Here is a 25252-nt window from a genome sequence, read left to right on the forward strand (position 1 = left end):
CTTTTTTTACCTTAAGAAATTGTGAATTCTTATTAGGTTTAACATTCCATCTTCAAATATGTTTCTCCAAGTGAGGGTAAAGCCTCAAAGCTGTTCCAGCTGGATTTACAGTAGATTCTGAACATGAGGCACCAACAAAGATTTCATGAAAGGATGCTTGCTACACAATGACCTGACAACTATAAGGACTAAGCAGGGATAAATGTATATGATCTTAGTCGCCCAATACAGGAACCTACTTTATTTTTCAAGTTCTTACCATGAAAAAGAAGAAGAATCTGAAATATTAAATACTAGTGAAGCTAGTTTTAAATTCAATGGCATAAAAAAAAATATTCAAACTGAAACAACACTGACAGGTTCTTAAAGAAATGTCCTTCAAATGATTTATTGAACTAATTATATAGATGTAGTTAATTTCTTCAATATTTATCTTCATTTTGAAAAATGCTAACATTATGCATTTCCAATACAAAACACAAAAACGGAAACAAAAACCTTAGTCACAAATAAGGTTTTTGTAGCCCAATACAAAAGTAAGCTATAAAACAGATTGGTTATACTCTAAATAACCAATGGCAAATGATGGATTATAAAAAAAATAAATCCACAGAGCAGTACTAAAACTCCTGATCCATTATCAAGAGTTTAGAGGTCATCTGAATACAGAAGACATATTACAAAGCAGCAAAATATTTTTAGAATAGTGCAACATGTATTTTAAACTTATTAACAGTCATTTGAAAATGCTTGGGAGTAAATCTATTTTATTAAATACTAACTGGAGAGTTTATTTTATTGAGGATGTGAAGTTAGAAATAAGGTTAACACTAGTATAAATGATAAACAACATCATAAACTACCAATAGGAAATTTATACCTTTCTGGAATATATACTTTTTTTAAAAAGTCATCTTGTAATGTAATTTTAAAATATGACATGTACCATATAAAACACAGAAAAAGGTTTTAATATCCAAATAACCTTTTTCTTCCACCTCTCTATAATGGAAAGAATAATGCCCTAAGTATGACAACTATTTCAGGTCAAATGCAGTTTTAAAAGCCTCCACATATCATCTGAACATTCTCAAGCAGAAGGGAGCTTCTCCTTTGTATCACAAAAAATGACTACTTGGGGTCTGATTATTACTAGACTGGTAAAACAAAATTTTACAAAGCTACTCATACAGGATTTTGTATACACATTATGGAAAAATGTTTTTTTAAAAGTCTATTTGTGGCTAAAATAGAAAACAAAAGAAAAATGTTCCTAAATGCCATTATAACGGGCATTAGATGATAGAACAAAATCACGTTTCTGTTTTATTCAGTCACAGCCTATATGAAAATTTCAACAAAACTATTTACTCCTCCCACCTAGTCTATCCTCCCATGTATTTGGGGGAAAACCTACAAAAATTAAAACAGGAAGAAAAACGTTTGTTTTACCATTCCCCCAATCCCCTTCCTACCACAAAATAATAGGAGAAAGCAAACAAAAAACAAAAGACATCCAAAATACAAGTAAGGAATAAGATCTACTTTGGCAGAGCTATGAGGAGGAGTTGAAAATGAGAGAGCTGCCTTGCTGCAAACGCCATCTTGTTGCAGTTATTGGGCCCAGGCACAGAAGGATCCATTCATTCACAGCAAAAAGAAAATCAAACACACACCCTCGGTAAGCTGCAGCCACCAAAACAACTGCACTATTATCCCCTCGCTCCCCAAAAATACACTCTTATCTAAAAAGACTGATGCTTAGCACTTAAAAAGAGTTTAGATCTCAGTGCAATCTCTTATTTTTTCACATGCATTTTACATATAAATCGACAGCACTTTGTCTTGATTCACATCCTTCTGCTCAGCAAACAAGCTTCAAAATGTGGAATAAGCCTCCAACGACTAGGTGCAGAAATGATCAAACTGCAAAATGTTTTGTCTCTCATTTCAGTCAGTTGTCTACAAGAACAATTTTGCTGGATTTTTTTTTTAAAGCTTCCTTTTATTGTCAGATGTTCTTTCCTCTTTGTTTCTAGTGTGTAGACAATACCTAATAATGTGGCAGTTAACATCATGGAAAGGATGCCTTATTTGAAATGAGTCCCAAGTAGTGACTTGGTAAGAGAATATTGAAAAATCACATTTGTTAAAATTTCAGCTAATCTTCACAAGTGATTAATTGACATCTTGTAATAAGCTCTATGTCATCCTGACTCTCTTCTAGACAAGATTATTTTTAAAGTCTTGCCTATGCCCTAATTTCATATTCATTACTTAAAATATACATGACTGTACATCCTTTTTCATTTTTATATGCAGTTTTAGAATTGAAATTTAAAAAGCTACACTTTGAAAACACCTTTAATGGATAAAAAATGTACTGAAAACCTTTTCATAACTAAGCTTTGAATTTGGGGGCAGGAGTTGTTTTTAATATTTTTAACACTTCTTGCATGGAGAAACTCCCTTATTCTGCTGTAGCAAACATCCTCCATGATCTTCGATATTACACTTACAGGCACACAAAAATATGCAGCACCATAACAGATGGAGGAACAACAAATATGCAAGCTAGATTTAAAAAAAAAAACATAGCTAAGGGATTAACACAACTATAGACCATACCCACCCTTCCTCCCACAGCAAAAAACAGTGTGAACCCATCCTCCAAGCCTCAGATGTTCCCTTTTCTGGGCTAGGGTCTGCTTGGAGCAGCCTTACCCTGTTTGTCACACCCTTGTCTCCTCTTAATCAATTTTCCACCATTACAGCAGAAACACACCACAGCATTTCTTGAGACTCTCCCTCCCCCAACACTCCCTCTGTAGGGCTCGGTTTCTTTGCCAACTCACCTTTATACCTTAACGCACACACACATACACACACACAAAGAACAGCACAGTGCCTAGTGCAAATCACTCCAGCCTAATTGCAATTAAAAATGGAACCCAGCAAAACCCCGGGTTCTCTTCCCTTCTGGTCTTAAAAAACCCTTCAAAAGAAAGACTCTCCCACTCCTACCCCCACCTCTTCCTCCTCCAGCAGCTAGAGAGAGACTTGCTAGGGGAAGCTGAAGGGAGGTATTTTCAATCTCTCTGTGCTAGTAGGCGCTGGACAGGCTGGGGGCAGGGGAGATCAGGGGGCATGGGGGGCTGTTAGCGAACAGGAGGGGCGGAAGAGGGATTGATGAGGCGGGCAGGAGAGGGAGAAGAAGGCGCGGAGACACAGGGAGAAGGGTCCTGGGGAATCTGGGGAGTGGGGCAGCCGGGGAGGAGGGAGTGTCCGCGGGAAGGGGTCCCCAGGCCCTTACCTGCCCCTCCGGCCGCTGCTCATTAACGGGGCCGCTGTGTCCGCCGCCCGCGGCCCCTGCCCACTCCAGCTGCGTCCCTACCGGGCTGGGGGAGCCACCCGCGCTGCGTCTGGCCGGTCCCGGGGAGGCGGCGGCGGCTCGTGGGGCGCCCTGGCTCTCGGCTCCTCCTCGCGCGCTTGGTCCCCGCTCAGCTCCCCGCAGCCATCGGGAAGCGGAGCCAGGCTGGGCGCGGTAACCGCCCCGCCCGTGCGGCCCGGCCGGGAAACCCCGGCTGCCGGCCCCGCCCCGCCCCGCCCCGCCCCGCCTCCTGGGCCGGCCCCCGAGCCCGCCCAGCGCGGCTGAGGAGGGTGAGGCGGGCGAGGGCGGTGGGAAGGGCACTGAGGAGAGGGGGCATGGGAGGAGGGGAGGGAAGTAAGAAGGGCAAAGGGGGAGGCGGGGAGGGAAGTGGGGTGAGATAGCAGCAGCGGTGAGGGAGAGAAGGCGAGGGGCACTGGGGCTAGGGAAGCCAGGGCCACCAAGGGACTGAGCAAGAGTTGGGGACGAAGCCTTGTTTGTGGGGTAAAGCTCCGGGTAGTTTCAGGCGCTGGGGCTTTAGCACGACACTGGCCACCCCCAGCACCATCCCAGGATTCATGCCCCGCAGGCAGAGCCAGCCCATCTCACCCAAAAGCTCTTTAATTAGCCTCTCATACAACAATGGGGGCCGAAGGGAGAGGGCGACGAGGAGAACGGAGATCAGGCCAAGTGACGTTTTTCTGGTGGAGCAGTTTATTTCTCTCTTCGGGACCATGAAACGCGGAGTGGTCAGTTTCACTTTCTGGTTCCCTGGCTCCCTGCAGCGGCTGGACTTCTCCTCCGGAGGACTCTCGGGCCCTGCAGTGCTATGATTCTCTCGGGGAAATGTTTAAATCCGGAGGTAACGGTCTCCGTGTCAGCAGTTGAGGTTTTGTAAAGGATCACCAACTTTTTTTTAAAAATTAAATTTTGAGCTTCGCCTAAGCAAAGGTGCCCTTGCAAAGAAAACCATTCCTTTTATTACAAAGTTAACATGAGAATAAATTGAATCATAGACTATCAGGGCTGGAAGGGACCTCAGGAGGTCAATCTAGTCCAACCCCCTGCTCAAAGCAGGACCAATCCCCAATTTTTGCCCCAAATGGCCCCCTCAAGTTCACAACCCTGGGTTTAGCAGGCCAATGCTCAAACCACTGAGCTATCCCTCCCCCCCAAAATTATCCCCCCAAAAGAAAGTTGGGTTTGAAGAAAGAAAAGGACGCGACAATAGTCAGAGACCTCAGTGAGCGGGTTTTTTTTATTATTTTTAAAGATATAAGAAACCTATTCGCTTTCAGGATCTTGGAGAAAAAGCTACAAAGCAAGAAGGTTGGAAGTAGTTCCCTTTTACTTTACCCCTGGGACTCAGAAACCAAGCAGTGACATAATCTAAAATAATCAAACACAGATGTCCCTGTAGGGTTTTATTTGTATTGCAGCAGTGCCCATAGCCCCAACAGATTGGAACTCAATTGTACAGATATATAGTAAGAGATAGTCCCTCCCCCAGTGAGTTTAATCTAAATAAGCAAAAGCAAGGATGGGAAACAAAAATATTATTCTTATTTTACAGCTGGGGATTAAGGTACAGAGAGATCAAGTGATCTCCTGCATCCCAGTTTAGTGACCTAGCAACAAGACCTGCTTTCCTTATGGCAGAAAAGTAAGTATACAGATACACCAGTCTTTTTTCATTAACAGTCCCACGTGCATTTTCCTGTACTTTTACATTAAGTCACATGTGAGGACTTCTCTTCTCATCTAACTAATTACAATGAAGCCCATAAGAACCAAACAAACTCTTTAAACTCTTTACCCAGTAAAACCCACAGAAAAAAAGGTGGCTTAAAATCCTGTCTGTATGTGTATTGATAAAGCTAGAAAAGAAAAATAACACTAATTTCTTAATAAACCAAAGAAAAGAAGTTGCTCCTTGTAGCTTCAAAACTTTCCTCTGTAGGTCTGTAATTGTCTCCTTCTCCAGGATTTAAATTGCCAGGTATGTGAGGAAGTGCATGCTGGGAAATGTTTGTTTAAAAAAAAACAACACAACCCTCCACCCCCTCAGAATTGGATGGTTATGAGTAGTTACTAAGAAAGAGTAAGGATAGTTTTGGTGATTATGATTCAAGAGAATGAGTTACTTGATGTGTGTTAGTATAATATGAAATAATTTAGGTAACTATATTTTTATTTTTGTTTGTATAATAAATATTCAAATGTGTTTTGAAAAATCTTACATCTTGTGTTTGATGTTACTGGTAAATTTGAGGGTGGAGTCCTGAACAAAACAGGAAACTTTACTTAGGTGTCTAGATCAGAGGACTGAGCATCACAATTCTTGGGTTACATTCCCAGTTCTACTATTGTTCTGTTGTGTAACCTCAGGCTATTTGCTTATACCCCATTCCTACAAACATTTATGGGTGTTTACCTCTATGGACAGGTACAGTCCCACTGAAGTCAATGGAACTACTCATGTGTAAAGTAGGGCATGTGCCTAGAGGTCCCAGATTGTGGCCTTGATCTCTTTTATGCTTAATTTCTCCCATCTGTAAACTAGTGATGAGACTTAACTATTTCAGAGGCTTATTGTCTGCTTTACTGGGTGTTGGTAAAGTGTTTGAAGTGTAATTATAAACACAACTACTGCAATGTTCCAGTCAAAACAGCCTCTCCTCTGAGTGGTAGGGTTTCTTATAGGGTATGTTTCATAGTTGTTTATAGATACTGTATATAGGTGGGCATTTTTTTAAACACTGAGATTAAAATGTCATTTTTGAGACCCTAAACTTTGTGTTGAATGTAGGGGAGACCACCCAGTATTCAATATACAAAAAAGAGATGGCATATAGAAGCTAAAAACATGTACTGTTAAGCAGAGTTCAGGCCTGAGTGCTCTTGTGGAATTTCATCAGCTTTAATTGCCAAAACAGATTGGCCCCTTTCCAGTCTGTGTCCAGAAGTGTCTTGGCAGATTTAAAGTCCAAAAAGGTACTTTGTCTTTAAACAAGGCTCTGAGCTTGTTCAGAATTAGAAAACCACCTTTTAGTCTTCTGAGTGGTATCTTTCCCTGGGGTTAGGTCCCATCTCCTTCCCTGTATTACTAGACTTAAATATATATGGCATGAATCGTTTGTTATAACCATACAATAACAAACCAGTGAACATTTCTTCCCCTTAATTTCAAGCACCTGTGACACTAGATGACACACATTACTACTGCTTTGCCCTGCTTTATATGTCTGCTCCATTCTTACATGCTGCTCATAAAGAGAAATTTACATGAATCCTGAGCTTTTAGAAAATATGCCATCAGAATTATAGACTGCTCCTCAACCAGGAGTCCATTTCATTTTTACCTTTTTCAGTATTGTATGAGAACTATGGACTAAATTCTGTGCTATATTAGATGTGGGCTGTGCAACCTACTTCAGTATATGAGGGGTTTGGTAAGAGAGTTGAACAGACAAAACCTCGTCCTAGTGTCTAATTTCAAGTTCTTCCTCCCTAAGTGCATACTCACAATGCAGCCTGTAAGAAATGTTCCCATTCCAGTTGCTTAATTATAATTCTCCTCCCAACAAAAATTATGAATAATACGAAGTTATACTATTAGCCTGAAAATAAAAAAGGGAGGACGTTGTCTTATTTATTTATTTATAGACTAACTAACTGGACAAGTTAGTTCTGTTGAATTTTAAAAACTGTCAGAATGGTTTCTCTTTGCTGTCTGCACATAGTGACAATTTGAAAGTTAAGGTGTACACATAATATCCATTTTGCAACACAGCAAATGCCTAATTTTTACATAATATGTTACATAAAATGAAATGTGCTTAATACTATAACCCAGGACAAAAGAGTGCTGTAGTCCCCAAAGAAAAGTGAACGTATTATAGGAATCTAGTAAAGTTTAGCTGTCAGATGCCAGCTGAAACAATGGTTGGAATCTTGAAACATATTTGCTAGTGTAGCTATGGCCTGGCTACCTAGGCTTCAGAAGAAACTTCCTCTCTGAGCAGGTTATTCCATAATTCTCCGTTATGGAATTTCTTGCACTTTCCTCTGAACCATCTGGTATTTACTGCTGTTAGAGACAGGATACTGAACTAGCTGGACTTTTGGGCTGATCTGGTATGGCAATTTCTATGTTCCTTTGAAAACTGCTTCAAACGTGGCTACAAGGCTTCACATGGTTATAGACTGAGGCTGTTTTTTACTATTACGTTCCCAGAAACCCTATGATCTTGGGAAGCAAGAGTCTTGCAGGTTGCACTCTAACATAAGATCAGTGTGTTACGGTGCATTGCACATTGCTAGTAAAGCTGTGAAAAATCGTTGTTCAATTGCACAGGAACTATAAGCCTTTTGTGTGGAACACAAAGAAGCTGGTTGATAAAAATGAGAATATTCTACTTAGGGTAGTATCATTATGAAACATTTGCAAGTAGGGAACAATTGTGCCACAACAATTTTAGTTAGCTGCCAGTTCCAGACTTAGAGGACTTCCCCTTTAGACCAAGATAGTATTTAATTTCATACACAGTGAAGAGCTATATTCTAGCTTTCAACCTCCAGATTTCATTCACACTCTTGCGGTCGTGTGATTGCTGCTAACACACAAAAAATTGAGGTCCAAGGGTTAAAAATGTCCATGCAGACATTAATGTGTAAACATTAACTTTGGAACCATTGTGTACCAGAAATGCTGTCTCCGCCCTGCCCCCCAAAGGTCTTGAACTGAAAGGTAGAGTTGTCAAGTGGTTAGAGCAGGGAAGTGGGGTAACAATTACTGGGTTGTTTCTTGCTCTGCCACACTTACATGTGATCTTGGGCAAACCTTTTCACCTGTCTATGGCTCAATCACCCCACCTGTAAAAGTGTTACAATAATACTTGCCCACAGGGGTGTTGTGAGACTTACTGTTCATAAAATGCCTTGAGATCCTCGCTTGAAAGGTGCTAGAGAAATGCAAATATTTTCATTCTAGTGCTTAGTTAGGATTGGTTTAAAAATAAATGGACTCAGATATGACAGTTTCTTCTTTTGTTTGTAGATCTTGTTTGGCTTAGCAATACCTGGGGTTTAGCAGGTCTCTCTTCTTCACCAAAATTACATAATATTTTAAAAGTTGCAGGGAACTGGAAGTGTTATTTACCTGAAGGTTATTTTATATTTCAGATTTCCAGATGCCTAGAATTAATACACTGGGACTCAATATTAAGCAAATAATTTGCAACTTTTCAGAACACATAACGTTAGTCTACCTAAAACTAAATTCCATATCTTCTGTTCCCAGCATGCACTGGGGCTTCTTGTGCAAAATTTGAGAAAACCTCTCTACTTTGATTGTCCTAAAATATGGTCAGGAACATATGGAATCATTCTTATTCAGTAGGTTATTACAACTAAGCTTAACCTGCTTCATTTTTACAGAACTAATATACACTGATTATCTACATCCACAGCAAGTGAGTTTTGGGTCAAAAGCTGTATATCGAATGAAGTAGCCGAAAGAGAGAAGTGTGTGTGTGTGTGTGTGCGCGCACATGTGTCTGGGCACAAAATCTACTTTCTTGCCCTTTATCATGTTGCAAATGAAAGAAGATAAGTAACATTTTTGATAGATAGGTGAAATATTATCTTAAATCAGTAAGTAGAATTTATAGTACTTGCATGAATGATAAAAGCCCTGATCCTGCAATAAGCTCTGTGCTAGGCCCATTGCAGAACTCGGGCCTAATTTATTATATCAAATATCTTGCATGTTATGATGAACTTAATTCCATTATCATTGCAAACAATGAATAAAGTAACATTTAATAACCCATTACAAAATTTAATCTGGATAGCCATTGTTTAATGTTGCAGATGTTATGGATAACAATTGCTATAAAACTTAGTGGTAAAATGGAATTATTCTATTTATTACACATGCTTAGAATTTCAAAATTTTATTCCTAGGGCTTGACTGTGATAAGTGCTGAGCACCTGCAGCTCTCACTGACCTTAAAAGGAGCCATCAAGAGCATGCAGTTAGTGACAATTTCAGTAGGGGACTCCAAAACTGGGTATGTGATTCAGTGACAACTTAAGTCAGTTGACTTCCATTGGATCTATTGATTTCAGTGGGCATTGACTAAGGTCTTTTGAGAGAAATAGTCTTATCTCAGATGACAGGTGTCTTAAAAATATAATTATATGGACAGTAAGATTAGGTGTAAAAAGCAATTTGAAAATCATCAAAAAGGGCTGTGAAAAAAGAGTATTGTTTAGATAGCAAATTACCAGCTAAAATTCAACCAACTTAGTTTGGGGAATGCAGTTATTTCCTTATACCAATTATCTTCTCTTTTCTATTGCCATATATTTAATTAAAAAGAGAAATTGTATAAATTAAATATTTCTAACTTCAGATACTCTTCCAGGGAATAATCTGAAAGTGTGATGTAAGAGTGTTGGTGTGATTCTGGAATATGAGGTGGTCTCTTAGTTTATTATTTTGGTTGTTTTTAGACATTTTAGTCCCCTAACATTTCTCAGTTGGAAGTCAACAAATAGAAGCCTTAGCAATATTTACTTTTCTGCTACACGTTCATTATTGTTGTACATTAAATGGAGCCATAGAACTTTTTCTTTTTTCTGCCTTGTCTTAGGGAATGGTATTTATATCTGTCTGGTGATAATCACCTGCTTATCCCAAAGTCTAGGAGCAACTGAACTCATCATAAGATTCATATAGCATTTTACTTGGATATAATTTGTAAAGTTGAAATCATTCAGATAAAAGAATAATACTATTTGTATGCAAAAATTAATCACTTTCTAAGAAACGGGAAAACTGCTGACAAAATACTCTACAATAAAACATATTATATTTCTAAACAATATGTAATAATGTCACTTGCAAACAATCTCTTTTGTGAACTGAGTTATACTTTGGGGACTAAATTAGGTCTTTACTCTTCTTGTTTAACAAAGATCATTCTCTCTTGGGTATATGATATATCCCTCCTTCTTTCTCTCTTACTTTAAATGCGTTTCTCTGACTCCTGCATACTTGGAAAAGGATAATGTTCTCACTTTAATTGTTATACAGAAAAGACCTAATACAGATGTCTCTGAAAAGTAGGTACTGCTACAGATTGTTCGCTGAACATTGTTGGTGTACTTGAACCTGCACAGAATTTAGAGAAAAACAGAGTCCCTGCCTGCTATGTGTTCAACAGGGCTATTATGTTTTGGTTTAGTGAAAAAGTAACCTTTATTAATCTTTTAAATTAATAAAATTTGTTTTACAACACTTAGGGTAATCTAAAATGATTTGATTGAGTTCTTTATCTTTCTTTCTGTCTAAAAATTTATATAAGTTAAACATGAGTTGGAGAGTATTTTATATGTATTTAAGGATGGCAGAAAAAGTAGAAATTTGGCAAAGGAACTAGAAAGAGAACTTGAATGGACTATTAATAGCCAATCAGATATCACTGGCTGATTAGTAGTAGAAGTAGTCAATATTTCTATTATGGCAGTGCTCAAAAGCCCCAGTTAGGGGCCTCGTGGTGCTGGGGATGTACAAATACAGATAAGAGGCAATCCTTGCTTTCATTTGCAATCAGGGACTGTAAAGAACCCAGATTTTGGTGATGAGAGAGGATTCTGGAACTGGAAGATTTTAGAAATAGACTGAGATTGATCTTCAAAAGGGAAATATCAGAAAAATGGCTAGGTGAAAATTACACATTATTCAACAGTCCTGCTTCTTGTGGTATTCAGAATCTTATCTGCTTATCTAACTGTTAAAAATAAGATTTTATTACTTTTTAACCAATTTACATTACAAAGCCACCACAGCAGTGGGAGAGCAAGCTGGATTCTATTCTAGCTCATGCAACACCTTGAGAATTGTTAACCAATTTCCTGTTGCAAATCTTTATTAATAGTGATAGTGCATAAGCCAGAAAGAACCCAGCTTTACTTTCAGATCGCAGGTTGAGTTTGCAGGGCTGTAGCATTAACTTGCTATGGCAAATTGTGCTGGGACTTCCACTGGTTTGGAGGGGGTCCCTGCCCAAACCCAGCTCCCTCGGAACTGCTAATGACCCAGTCAGGTGGATGGTAGCATATGAACTTCTCTCTCCCCTTTATATACACCTATTACTTCAACTTTTCTCCATCAGAAATTTAGGAATGGATGAGCCATCCTTAGCTTATAGCCTTTAAGGCAGAAGCTGCAAATGAACTCTCTAATAGAGGTCCCAGCTGAAAGTGCACTCCAATTTGTGCAGTCCTTTTATTGGATGTGTGTATTATTTAATATGCGTGACCTCCCTTTCTACTGCTGTTTCAATAATTTAATTTAATCCATGTACTTACATATTCACGTATATTTACATTTGTACCTAATACGTTGTCTAAACCATGTTTAAAAACCCATAAAGCAAAAACGTTAATCTTACACTTCAGTCAAAACACAGTCAGGCTTGGATTTAGTCTTAAGCTGATCTCTTCCAACCAGCAGTTTCGTAGACGGTGTCTTTTGTCTGAGAAACTGTACACAAACAATTCTGGGAAAAGTTCAGTGCCAAGGAAATTATTGGCAAAGGTTTACAGACCTATTCAGATTTTGTTAGTAGCCTTAGTAGGGGTGGAATGGTTATTTCTAATGATTTTTAATGTCTAAAACACTACGGCCAAATTTTAATATAATACATTATCTAACAAAATGTTAGTTCCATATCCTGGCATGCAATTTTCTGCAATTCTTGTACATAGCATCTGAATTGGCACAACATAATGTGGCATTGTTTTTATAACCAGGGAGTATACTTGGTATATATATGTACTGATTAAATGTTTATACATATCTGTGTTTATATATAACAGGGTTCAAAAAAGAACTAGATACGTTTATGGAGAATAGGTCCATCAATGGCTATTAGCCAGGATGGGAGGGATGGTGTCCCTAGCTTGTGTTTGCCAGAAGCTGAGAATGGGCAACAAGGGACGGATCACTTGATGGTTACCTGTTCTGTTCATTCCCTCTGAAGTATCTGGCACTGTTGGAAGACAGGATACTGGGCTAAATGGACCTTTGGTCTGACCCAGTAGGGCCTTTCTTATGTTCTTATATAACTTGGGTGGAAGTGCAGATAATTTATAATAAACTAAGGGCAGAATTTGCCTGTAAAGATATTTCAGCAAAATCTTTGTAAAAGGTTAATTCAAAATCAGATGTTTTGAGTAAACTCCAATATGACTAGATTTGCTATACATATCTATTCTCTTACGGAAATATTTATTTTCATCTCATATAGTGATAACATTTATTAATATACTGTGCGGGGAAGGTTTTCACTCGAGGTAGCATATATTGTCGTAGAGTCCATGAGCTCCTTTCATGATCATATGTTAATATATATATGAGAAATTCAGAACCATATTCCCTACCATCAATACAGCTGGTGAACCTCCCAAGTCAGATCCTAAGCTGGTGTAAATTGATGTAGTTCCATTTAAGTCACACAACTATGCCAGTTTACAGCAGCTAAAGAACTAGGATCCTCCCCAGAGTGATTTCTATGAGAGTTCCCAATTCCAGCAGCCTCCTCCCTAATCTTGCTATCTGCAGGCATTGCAGTGGGCCACCATCAGACTCTTCTGATGGTGTGTGTTGAAACAGAGCAAGGACTGTAACATTTCCTGTCTGTTCCGTTGTGTATATGTCTGTGTGAAGGCAGGTGTGCAATTCAGTGGTCTTGTAAGGGGATTGATGGAAAAGTTAGCCTTGATTTTGATCTGCTTTGAAGTCTTATCCCATTTGGTCCAACAACAAAAAAAAAGAAAAAAACAAGTGTAAAAGAGACACACCCAAAACCCTCACTCTGCCAGAATCATTAACTTGCCTTTCCTCAGAACTACATGAAACTTTGAGTTTTGCATCATTTTAACTCAGAACCATACATTAGACCCAGCACCATTCAAAGGGATCACAAACCTTTTGCCTATGCTGGAGCTTTTTAGGCTTGCTGCTCTTTGCCATCTCTTATTAACAATGCAATGAAAATCATGGCTGTTTGTTTCTGAGGAGGAGCCCAGGTAGCAAATTGTCTAGATCACATTCATTTTTTAGATTTTTTTTTTAATTCAGTCAATACTCAGTGAACAGAGGAGGAGGAAAAGGTGGGAGTAACTAGCTCCATCTCCTTAATTACATTCTTAAGTTCCAAGGTTTTTTCAACTTGCCTATTGCTATGGAACCCCAATCCCGGACACCTGCCTCTTTTGCGGCGTGAAGGAAACCCTGGCGCACGTCTACCTGGAGTGCGCCAGGCTGCAGTCCCTATTCCGGCTCCTCACGAATATTTTGTTAAGGTTTTGGTTGCACTTTTCCCCTCACCTCCTTATCTATGCACTCCCTGTCCGTGGCCCCACTAAGTCGCGGGACCTCCTGGTCAACGTCCTCCTGGCCCTGGCTAAAGTGGCCATCTATAAAACCAGGGTGAGGAGGTTGGCCGATGGAGTCTCCTGCGACTGTGCGGCCTATTTCCGATCCTCTGTCCGTTCACGCCTCCGGGCAGAATTCCTCTGGGTGGCGTCCACTGACTCCCTTGACACCTTTGAGGAGCAGTGGGCACTGTCCGGGGTCCTCTGCTCGGTGTCCCCGTCTGGTTCCCTTCGTTTGACCCTTTGACCGCACTCCTGTCCCTGTTGTTTATTAGTTGTCCCCCGTAATTATTTGGTTTCCCAGGTCCTGTGGACCCCCTGCCCCTTAGACTGGGGGGGATCCTTTAGCAGTGGGCCGGCTTTGCCCGCCCACTTCCTGGATCCCAATAAGGCTATGGAACAAAAAAGTTATTTTAAATACTTTCTGAGACTGGAAAACAGAAAATTAGCAACAGTATTCTGGCCAGGAGGGAGTCTTCAGGGAGGATCTTTAAGGAGGAAAGTGGGGTGCAGGGAGAGGAGAATCTAGTTAGGAGGGTTCTAGCATGATCTAGTAGTAAGAGCAGGAAGGACAGGGAATCAGGATTCCTGTGTTCTATTAATAGCTTTTCCCTGACATGTAACAGGGCTTTGAATGAGTCACTTATCCGCTCTGTACTTGAAATTACTCATCTGTTAAATGGGTACATCTGGGAAATGAATCCTAGCACCAAACGTGTAACTGCAGCATCAGTATGGACGTGGGTGTATGGAGTCTGGGTCATGCACAGCTCAGCAATGTGGACTCTCAGAGGCCGGTTTGGGTAGCACATGCCTGTATGCATGCTAACCAGGACCTGGATACATATTGCAGCGTAGATGTATTCTAAGAATATTTACTTAATTCACAGCGGTGTTGAGATGCTTTCCATAAGCCACCCTGAGATCCTTTGAAGAAAGGCACTATATAAATATGCACAGAGGTATAAACAAATGGGAAAAGGTGCCTTCTTCCCAAATAGGTGTGAAAGCAGTGTAAAGAGATGCACAGTTTTGGTTGAAGGTAGCCTAAAGTCTGCTGCATGAAGAAGGCAGTGGGTATGGCTTGGAGATCCATTCCCCAACCACAAGATAATAAGGAGAATAAAGGCAATTGAAGGACAGTAGTATTCCTTTAGGCCTCATCCTATTACCTTAATGGGCAAATGAATTACCAGTAAGTACATGTAAAATACTCCTGTAGATATGTATCTCCCCTTATGCATCTTCCTGGTTTGAGATTAAATAAGTTATATGGGGACAGTGCATATTGCTCTACCTTCACATGCTCTACTGGTCCTCATACATACAGTTGCACTTCCTGGCAGACCTACACCAAGCAGCTTTTATTTCAAGGGGCAACCCTCATTCATCATCTAATACCCTGCACCCACATTAAATCAATGTAGTCAGCATGCCATACTTCAGCTATATAATGCCACCCAAAAGTTCATGTATAGTGCTTTTCATGAGTAAATCTCAAAGCACTTTACAAAGAAGGTTAGTGTTATGTCCATTTTAGAGATGGGGGCACAGAGACATGAAGGGACTTGGGCAAGGTCACCCAGTGGGCTAGTGACAGAGCTGGGAACAGGACTCAAGTCTTATGAGTCTCAATCTAGTGCCTTGTCCGCTAGGTCACTAGTTTTGCAAGGAACCCCATACTGTGATACAAATGTATGATTCTGCAGTGTATATTATTTTGTACCACAAAATAACAGAGGGTGCCTGTTAAACCAAGCTTTGTTCTGTATTTTTCACACATTTGTCCATTTTTCCCTTTGAAACATAGGGGATTGCCCAAGCTGGTCCTGCTCACTTGTGCTTTGCCCTTCCTCTTTTACACCCCTTTTCATTTTCCATTTGTTCAAACTGTGCTGGAAAGTCCCTGTGGAACAGTCTTTTTGTATGTTTCTCTGCAATCAGAATTGTGGCCAGGTACTTCTTCCATGTACTGATGATTATGCATCGGGGTCTTGCTCTGTTTTTCCTTATTCATGTGTGTATCCTTAGCCAGCATTTTGCCCTATACTTTTAAACTTAGTTGGCCAGATCTTTGCCTCTAGAAGAGCTCCTTTGTCCCACCCCAGCTGTGCAAAGGGTCTGTAAAGCTGCCTAGCTGGATAAATGGATATTTTTTCATCACAGGTGAACCTCCATGTGGCATAAAGCCAATATAGCTGGCTCTGTGCTCCCTCTTCTGCCCCTCCCTCTGCCCACTATAGGGAGCATGACCAGACTGCTGCTATGCTCTAGTGATCATCAGCCAGAGTATTGATTCCTTGAGGTCTGTTTGTTAGCTGGTACAAATTAAAGCAGCCCAGCGGTTGATCAAACTTGTGCTGAGAGCTGAACCAGCCCCTGGCAGCCCCAGGTACTGGGAGAATGCAAAATTGATGTATAGACACCTTTTTCCATCACCTTAGGTTATGCATTGAGCTTAGGTCAGCTAAATCTGGGGATTTGACCCTGTAACTATGCCCTGTCCTCAGCATATATAGGGAAATTAAAGGAGAGAGGGTGAGGGTAGCCACAGTTAGGCGTATAGAAGCCTGTCTCACCTTCCTTCCCACCCACAATTACTGTAAATGTAATAATGATGCTAGATACAGCAAAGTGAATCCCAAGTGATAAATGGCATTATCATCATGATCAGACCCTGTGCTATATATTTCTGTGTTTTCTGCTAACTAAATAACCTTTTTATTACCATTTCAGTGGCATGAATTCAAACTCATGAAGCAGCTGATGAGTAAAAGTTAATACTAAATATTTTTTCCCTTTTAAGGGACTTTTCCTCCGGGGGATCATTGCCTCATTGAACAACTAACAGATAAACAACGGGTACCTTGGAGATGCAGAGAGTTTAGGATCCACTTTGAGGATTCAGCCTAACTACTGAAATTTCCATGATGTTAAATGCATCCGTCCTGCAGTAAAGTGTGCCCATGGGAAATACCTCCAAATACAGAGGCGAATCCGCTTATCAAGTTGCATGTCAGTTTCCTACAGAGCACTCTTTACTTCTTGACAGAATGCAGTTTCAGGAAATGGCCACAGCCATCACAGGGAAGCTGTTACAAAACATGCTGGAATTATTGACGAGAGCGCTGTTCCTCCAAATAGACCATGTCTTATTTTACTGCTGCAGTTGCAACGTAGCTTCAGTGCTGCTGCAGATTCCAGGATCTAGACATCAACACAACCAGGTTTATAAAGCAAAAATATTTCACTCGGGGTTAAGATAAGAAGGATCCAGTGCACAAACTGAGGAGTTTATTCCAGTGTCCATTCATTAATAATCAAACAAGGGAGCCAACATTTGTGATACAAGAAAGGGCTAACTAAGGGAGACTCAGAAAATAAATGCCCCTTCATTTTATTGTAACAGATAGTAAAATTAATAGATTCACTAAGGGCGATTCCTGTTCCCCAAGAGCCAGTTTTGGTGCAGGGAAACTTCACTAGGGCTGCAGCTAGGATGGTGGTGAGAGGGATTTTGCAGAACATCTGGCTTCTTGCATCCCATTCCATGGGTGGTCATTGGCCATGAGTAATGGATCTGGTTCTGGCAATGGAAAACAACTCAAAGCTAAGAAGGAAAAACTCCTGCCTAGCTTGCCATGTGGACATTTAAAAGGCAATTCCAAAAGAAGTTGCTGTGAATGCTACATAATGTGCAAAGATGTTTATCAAAGCCTTTGCTAGTGCTCCACCTGGTAGACTGTTGTTTAAACTGCCCTGTGAGCCCTAGGGGCTGAGGGTACAACATGGGAATGAATAAAGAACTGGTTAAATGAAGAGTGCAAAGAGCTGTTGCAAGAGGAGCTGTGGGAATCATTAGACACCAGGTCCCATGGTATATGAGCTTAGTTACTTTTGTTCCCTCTTGTGAACATTTTGGACAGAAGAGCAGTGCATACTGGGAAAGGTAGAGAAAATTAGTTCAAAGAGTGCATTAAATCAGGATCAGTTAATCCTTGTGATTTGAGCCCAGCAGATTGGGGGAGTCCAAATGCAGCAGTGATTATGAAAGTGATCTGCATACTGTATTTCCTAACTCGACTGGGGCAGGAGGAGCTAGGATGGGAAATTCATGGAGCTCTTGGGAGGAACAAGAATGAAGAAGTCTGTTTCGGGGGCAAGGCAGAGAAAAGAAGATAAATGAGCTGAGGAGCCCCAGTGTTTGGTTCCAGGTTCCATTCCATCTTGGTCTGTGTTCTTGTAGTGAAATGACTGCTCTATGTATCTCAGTCCCTCTGTGAACAGAGGGCTGAGTCCTCCAAATGACTGAATGAGAACTTTCCCTATGGCCTCCAGGATCTGATTACAAAGCATGGCCCAACTTTCAAACCACTTGTTAGCAAGGATCCCAGTTCAGCGATGCCCTCTCTGGCAAGCACCTGTTAGAAAAAAATGGCCGTTAAAAGCCAGGTTTCCATGCAACAAAACAAAACATACACAAAGTAAAACTTGTCCTAAGCCACAACCCAGGGGAACAGCTAGAAACAGTTGCCTAGCAGAGCTGGCTCTTTAACTAAAGGTCGAATGAGAGAGTACTGGGAGCCTGGGGAAGACTTTAAAGTGATTGTTTACTCGAAAAGGGGCCTTCAAGGCAGGTTCCACAGTATTCAAATAAAGTGAAGCCCTTTTAAAAAAGCAAATGGTAAACTTGGCCCATGCTCTCCTCCCCCTTCCTGCACTCCTCTCCCCCCTCTATCTCCCTTTTCATTTAACCTTTCTCCCTCTTCAGACAATGACAGACCATTGAGCACTATAGTACAGAGATTTGAACACCCAGCTCCCATTGACATTCATGGGAATTGGGGATGAAATATTCATTCCATTGAAGTCAGTAGGAGTGTTGCCGCTGGCTTCAACAGAGACAGGGTTTCACCCTAGGTGTTTAAATCCTCTAGGTGGCTATGAAAATCCCATTCTGTATGACCTGTGGTGCAAATGGCAAACACCATTAAGGAAAGGAGGCTGGAGCACGTGCTCAGCTTTATGGATAAGACCTACCACAAACTGAGTGATTTCAATTATTCAGGGTTGGAATGATTTAAATCAAAGGAACCTCACGGTAGTAATCAGGAGCGCATTTGAGGGGATTTTTAGCTGTATTCTTATACATATTTTTGTGATACTTATTACAGCTTGTAAAAAATAATAAAGAAAATAAGCTAAAATTTATGAACTGTTGGGAGTGTGAAATCCCGGGATAAAAGCTAGAAAGAGATTCCTTAAAATGCCACTGAATGGGCATTGGCTTACCTTTTCTAGCCCACTCTTGCACCTATTTAGTCTATAGCAAAACTCTCATTGATTACAGTGGGAGTAGGGTTAGGTTCATATTCTTCTGAGCTGAAATACATGCTCCTTCACAGAACATATCCCTAATATCTCACCATTGTCACACTTTAGTGGCTGTTATATGTGAATAGTATCACCCTCTTAACTGAAGATCTCTGCTGTCTTTCTATTATCTCTTTGGTTTCCTCCCAGGAGTCACAGCACAAAGTTTGCTATTTTAGTGGGTAATCTTGTTTGGAGATAATCCCATTTATAGGTTATCCCTCCTGCAAAACAATCTTGTTAATAGAAAAGGAGTACTTGTGGCACCTTAGAGACTAACCAATTTATTTGAGCATAAACTTTCATGAGCTCACTTCATCGGATGCTGTAGCTCACGAAAGCTTATGCTCAAATAAATTGGTTAGTCTCTAAGGTGCCACAAGTACTCTTTTTCTTTTTGCGAATACAGACTAACACGGCTGCTACCCTGAATCTTGTTAATAGTTCCCCCACAGAGCAAACAAGGAATGGATAGCGGCAGCTGCAGGAAGGTTGTTGGGGAATTAAGGCACAGGAAAGGGTATGTCTACACTGCAAATAAAAACCCACATCTGCCCGTGCCAGCTGACTGTGGCTCCAGGGTCTCGGGTTGTTTCATTGCAGTGTAGACTTCTGGGCTTGGGCTGCAGCCTGAGCTCTGGGACCTTCCCACCTCACAGGGTCCTAGAGTCAAGTTCCAGCTTGAGTCCAAAATGTCTACACTACAAGGAAATAGCCCCTTAGCCCAAGCCCCATGAGCCCAAGTCAGCTGGCACAGGCCAGCTACAAGTGTCTAATTGCAGAATAGACATACCCGGAATCATAGGAGTCCTCAGTTCTAGTTCCAGACTTTGCGTGGCCTTGAGGAAATTACATCGGTGACAGAGAGATTAAGTGAACAGGCATAGTAATACTCCTCTGTAGGGTTGCCAACTTTCTACTTGCAAAAACCAAACACCCTTGCCCCACCCCTCCGAGGCCCCGCCCACTCCATCCCCCATCCCTCTGTCGCTCGCTCTCACCACCCTCACTCACTCGCTTATTTTCACAGGGCTGGCTCACGGGGCTGAGGTGCGGGAGGGGATGAGGGCTCCAGCTGGGGGTGCAGGCTCCAGGGTGGGGCCAGAAATGAGGAGTTCAGAGTGTGGGAGGGCGCTTCTGGCTGAGGCAGTGGGTTGGGATGTGAGAGGGGATGAGAACTCTGGAGTGGGGCCAGGGATGAGAGGTTTGGATTGCGGGAGGGGGCTCTGGGCTGGGGCAGAGGGTTGCGGTGCAGCGTGTGTGAGAGCTCTGGCTGGGGGTGTGGGCTCTGGGATGGGGCTGGGATGAGGGGTTTGAGATGCAGGAGGGTGCTCAGGGCTGGGATCGAGGGGTGTGGAGGGTGGGAGGGGAATAAGAGCTGGGCTGGGGCAGGGGGTTGGGGCCCAGGAGGGGGTCAGGGATGCAGGCTACGGGTGGTGCTTACCTCAAGCAGCTCCTGGAAGCAGTCGGCATGTCCCTACTCTGGCTACTACACAGAGGCGCGGCCAGGTGGCTCTGCACTTCCCCATCCACAGGCGCCACCCCCACAGCTCCCATTGGTCGCGGTTCCTGGCCAATGGGAGCTGCAGGGGTGGCACTTGGGGCAGGGGCAGTGTGCGAAGCCCTCTGGCTGCCCCTCTGTGTAGGAACTGGAGGGGGACATGCCAGTTGCTTCCTGGGAGCTGCAGAGCGTGGAGGCTAGCAGGGAGCCTGCCAGCCCCACTACATGGCACCGCCAACCGGACAGTCAACAGCCCGGTTAACAGCGCTGACTGGAGCTGCCAGGATTCCTTTTCGACCAGGTGTTCCCGTCGAAAACCGGACACCTGGTCACCCTACTCCTCTGCCATACAGAGGTGTTGAAAAGCTCAATTCAGTCATGCTTGTGAAGTGCTTTGAGATCCTTGGTTTGAAGGAGCTGTAGATACAGAAACCATTATTGTTGTTACTACTGAATTACTCCTCACAGCCCTAGACATGAGAGCTGAGATCCAATGCCAGGAGAGTGGCATAAGAGCAACTTGCACTGCCTCAGATCCTGCTCTACCTGTTTTATGACGAAATAAAGGACATCACTCTCCAGTCTAATAAATCTGGTCTCAAAATTCACTGAGGAATGTAAAAGAAAATAATGTTTAATAGCAACCAGGCATAAATATCAAGGCAGATGTCTAAGAGCTTCATTTAGCAGAAAAGTCTGGTTAATTACTTGGGAGAACTTTTTCTTGAAGGCAAATCAAACAATCATACAGCAAAGAAGGAAGCATGTATCATTCTTCATATAGTGCCATAAGTATGCATTAGACAGACAAGGTGGGTGGGAGCTCTCGCCTATTGGGCCAGCTTCTGTTGGTGAAAGAGACAAGGTTTCGAGCTTGCACAGAGCTCTGAAGAAAGCTTGTCTCTCTCACCTGCAGAAGTTTGTCCAGTCCAATAAAAGAAATTACTTCATCCACCTTGTCTCCCTAATATCCTGGGACCAAGACAGCTAACATGTACAGTGCTAACAATACTGCAAACATAAATGTGCACGGCATTTAACAAACAAATGTGCATGACATTTAGCAGATAAATATAGACAACATGGCCCCTACTCCAAAGGCTATACAGTACTGGATAGTGGCCTAATCCTTGTAATGGGACTATTCTCAGTAGTAAGAGTATGCAGAATCAGTCCCTAGGGCGCTATTTTTACAATGAGCTCTGCACAGCCACAAGGCTCCTTCCGCATGGAGCTCATTGTTGGATTGGGGCCTATGTATGAAAGTTCTTGTCACAATTATGTGCAGCTTGTGAACAGTACCATATTCTGGTACAAAGGCCATTGATGAGATGTTGACAGTTAACATTACAGTGTGATTTTTTTTTAAAAGCCAGTTTTTATGCTATCTGGAAAACGGGAAAATGTGGGGGAAAAAACGTATAAGGATATATAAAGACTTAGAAGGGCTGTAAAATCCACGTTTAACATTAAGTACAAATTCAGTTTTAGAGTATCCAGATGTGTCTGAAATTTTTTTATTTTCACAGTTCTAAAGTCTGAAGATTTCTGACAAACTCTGTGTGTGCGCGTGTGCATGTGTGTGCTGGTTTGAAAACCTGGGTCCCTCCATCCATGGAAAATTTCAAGCTTTATTAAAAAAACAGAAGATGCCAAAACTGAAAAGCTTTTGGCCAAAACCCACACATTTTTGGGTTTGGAGTTTTCCATTTTTCAGTGAAAAGTCAAAATTTTCAACAGAAATAAGCCACTTTACACAAACATTTTTGTTTCGCCAAAAATGCAATTTTCCATTAAAAACTGTTCTGATGGAAAATTTTTGACCATCCTAAAATCTTAAATCCACCCAACTGTCAAACCAAGAATTTCTAAACAGGACAAATGATCCATTAATAAAACAGATACTCAAACTGGCATTAATCACTCCCCATCTCAACAACAATAAATAATTGATCTCCACAGACAAACAAACTAAAAAGGAAAACCACTGTCAAGCTGTATGATTAGTTATTTGTCCAAAAGCCTTTAACTATAAACTAGCCAAACAAATTTGTTTCAAATTTTGTAATAAATTTCCTTTTTAAACTTGACTATTGTAATGTGGGTTTCACAGTAGGATTGAGGACATTTTTACCTCAGAATTCTAACTGCTGAAAACCAGGGAGTTTATACTATACTGCAAGGGACATACCAACACATCCCTTAGCTACTAAAGCCCAACAACAGGGCTATAATATTGCCTCTGTGTGTTTAGGCTGAATTATGCTGATATATTACTGATGCGTATCATGCTAATCCAGCAGAACATAAAGACCATTGTATTTTCTGTAACTTCTACCACACTGGTACCAGTAGAGATTTGCATTGGTAATATAACAGCAGCAAAGCAACCCAGAGAATTGTTAGATATGTCCTTTTTTTTTTTTCCCCTGAAACTAAGGACCCAATCCTGCAAATAATTAAAATTCCCACTGACTTCAAGGAGAATCTAAGGCTCAGAACCTCCCAGAAAGGACACAGTACCATGGAGGTTTGAGATCTAAGGATGTTGTTCCTTTCCCCATTTTAAAAAATGCTAACATATAATACAGTGACTGTCTCAAACACTCGAGTTTATAATAGTGTTACTGCAGTATTTTGTTATTTGTTTGTTTTGAGGGTTGATTGTGTATGTATTTTATTGACTTTGGAGTCAACAATTTCAACTTTTTTATTTAATACAATTAAATAGTTACATTTTCCCACCTCTTCCTTTTGATTTCCTTAATCCTGTGGATTTTGGGTTAACATCATAAGGTAACTAAAACAAAACCGCTTTCATAAGTTAAAAAGACAGTTAGGAGTAAAATCATATTTAAAAATAATTCTTATCGGATTTACTAATAACATTGTAGACTATTAGAATTTTAAAGAGTGAATGTACTTTTCACCATTTAAAATATTGGCTTACTTTGTGCACTTCACTCAGTGTGCACGATTAAAATAGACTGGTCAGTGTCATTTTCTTGGTCTCACGTGCTAGTACAGTGGTTCTCAACCAGGGGTATGCAGAGGTCTTCCAGGGGGTACATCAACTCATCTAGATACTTGCCTAGTTTTACAACAGGCTACATAAAAACTACTAGTGAGTTCAGTACAAACTTAAATTTCATACAGACTATGACTTGTTTATACTGCTGCTCTATATACTGAAATGTAAGTAAAATATTTTTATTCCGATTTATTTATTTATTTTCTAATTATATGGTAAAAATGAAAAAGTAAACAAATTTTCAGTAATAGTGTGCTGTGACACTTTTTTATTTTTATATCTGATTTTTTAAGCAAGTAGTTTTTAAGTGAGGGGTAATGTGGGGGTACACCAGACCAATCAGACTCCTGAAAGGGTACAGTAGTGTGGAAAGGTTGGGAGGCACTGCACTAGTACAGTGGGCTTTAATTCTCTGCAAGAAACAGTTTTCATAGTAATAAATAAATGAAACAAATTAAATCTTTCCAGTCATTTTTGTAAACCCCCCCCCACCCCACCCCTCCAAAAATTAACCCGGGGGCCTCAACTAAGAGCACTATGTTGCTTTTACCCATATGCATCAGTCAGCAGATATGCATCTGAGTACAGCATAGCTCTGTGACATTTGGTATTGACTGTGTTGCTATTTATTATTTATTAAGTTCTGTCAGCATGAGCATTTACAGTGCTGTTGTGGCTCATTTATTTTGTTTCTCATAGGCATGCATGCATGAGTGGGTGGTGTGGTATGAGTTTTAAACACATCCTGCCTCTGAAAGGCACTTGAACCCAGATGCAAGCAGTGGCATGTCAGGCTGCGGGGGGACAACTCCCCTTTTTCTAAATGTAAAAATTCATAATAAAGCTTTCAGGTTTTGAAGTCCTGCCCATCTTATGTTTGTATCATGTTAGCGAAAATTGTCTTCAGAAATGGTAGTCAAGAATTATTCTGACACAGTGGCTCTGTGCATTTGTGTGGACTGGATTCTCTTTCTGAGAACCACACTTGCTCAATCTCTGCTAGAGACTTAAGGCTGGTTTACACTATTTCTTAAGTTGATGTAACTTACGTCACTCAAGGGTGAGAAAAGGACATCCCCCTGAGCGACATAAATTACATCGACCTAAGCGCTGTCCACACCAGCACTATGTCGACGGGAGACACCAATGTAGTGCTCTAGTGTAGACTTGCCCTCAGTCCATGTCAACACTACAGACTTCTGCCAACACAGCTCTGTCGGTCAGGGGTGTGAAGAGGTGTGATCTCTGACCAACAGAGCTGTGCTGCCAGAAGTCCCTAGGGTAGATGCAGCTATACCAGCAAAACTAGTGGTGGTTTCTACTATGCTGGCACAGGCCGCAGCTTTGCCAGTATAATTGTGTCCCCATTAGGGACATTTTGCTGATATAATATATGAAAATTTTTATACTGGTTAAGTGCTCATAGTGAAGACATGGCCTGAATGTTAGAGCTGAGTGCAGCATAAAAGCCTAGAGAGGTAGATTTTAAATGACTACAAAACCTGGTTAAAAATCAGTGGGTGAAATTCTG

General features: G+C 41.2%; 2 protein-coding genes across 5 annotated transcripts in view; one reads left to right on the forward strand and one right to left on the reverse strand.

The window, feature by feature from the left end:
* GNB1 (G protein subunit beta 1) overlaps positions 1-3568 on the reverse strand; it is a 92029-nt gene extending 88461 nt beyond the window's left edge. For 2 of the 4 annotated variants that reach the window (XM_084651917.1, XM_084651920.1), the window contains exon 1: positions 3314-3568. The gene's annotated coding sequence lies outside the window, so the exon portion shown is untranslated. Of the gene's footprint in view, positions 1-2855; positions 2883-3313 lie in introns of those variants that run through there. The other 2 variants (XM_084651918.1, XM_084651919.1) reach the window with 2 other exon arrangements.
* Positions 3569-3630: 62 nt separating this feature from the next.
* Positions 3631-25252, forward strand: part of CALML6 (calmodulin like 6) — a gene marked incomplete at its 3' end in the record, with an annotated part of 68560 nt that continues 46938 nt past the window's right edge. Inside the window, exons 1-2 of the mRNA XM_084652008.1 lie at positions 3631-3660; positions 4941-5030. The remainder of the gene's footprint in view (positions 3661-4940; positions 5031-25252) is intronic.

The sequence above is a fragment of the Lepidochelys olivacea genome, assembly GCF_965140295.1.
Source record: "Lepidochelys olivacea isolate rLepOli2 genome assembly, chromosome: 18".
Taxonomy (NCBI): Eukaryota; Metazoa; Chordata; order Testudines; family Cheloniidae; genus Lepidochelys; species Lepidochelys olivacea.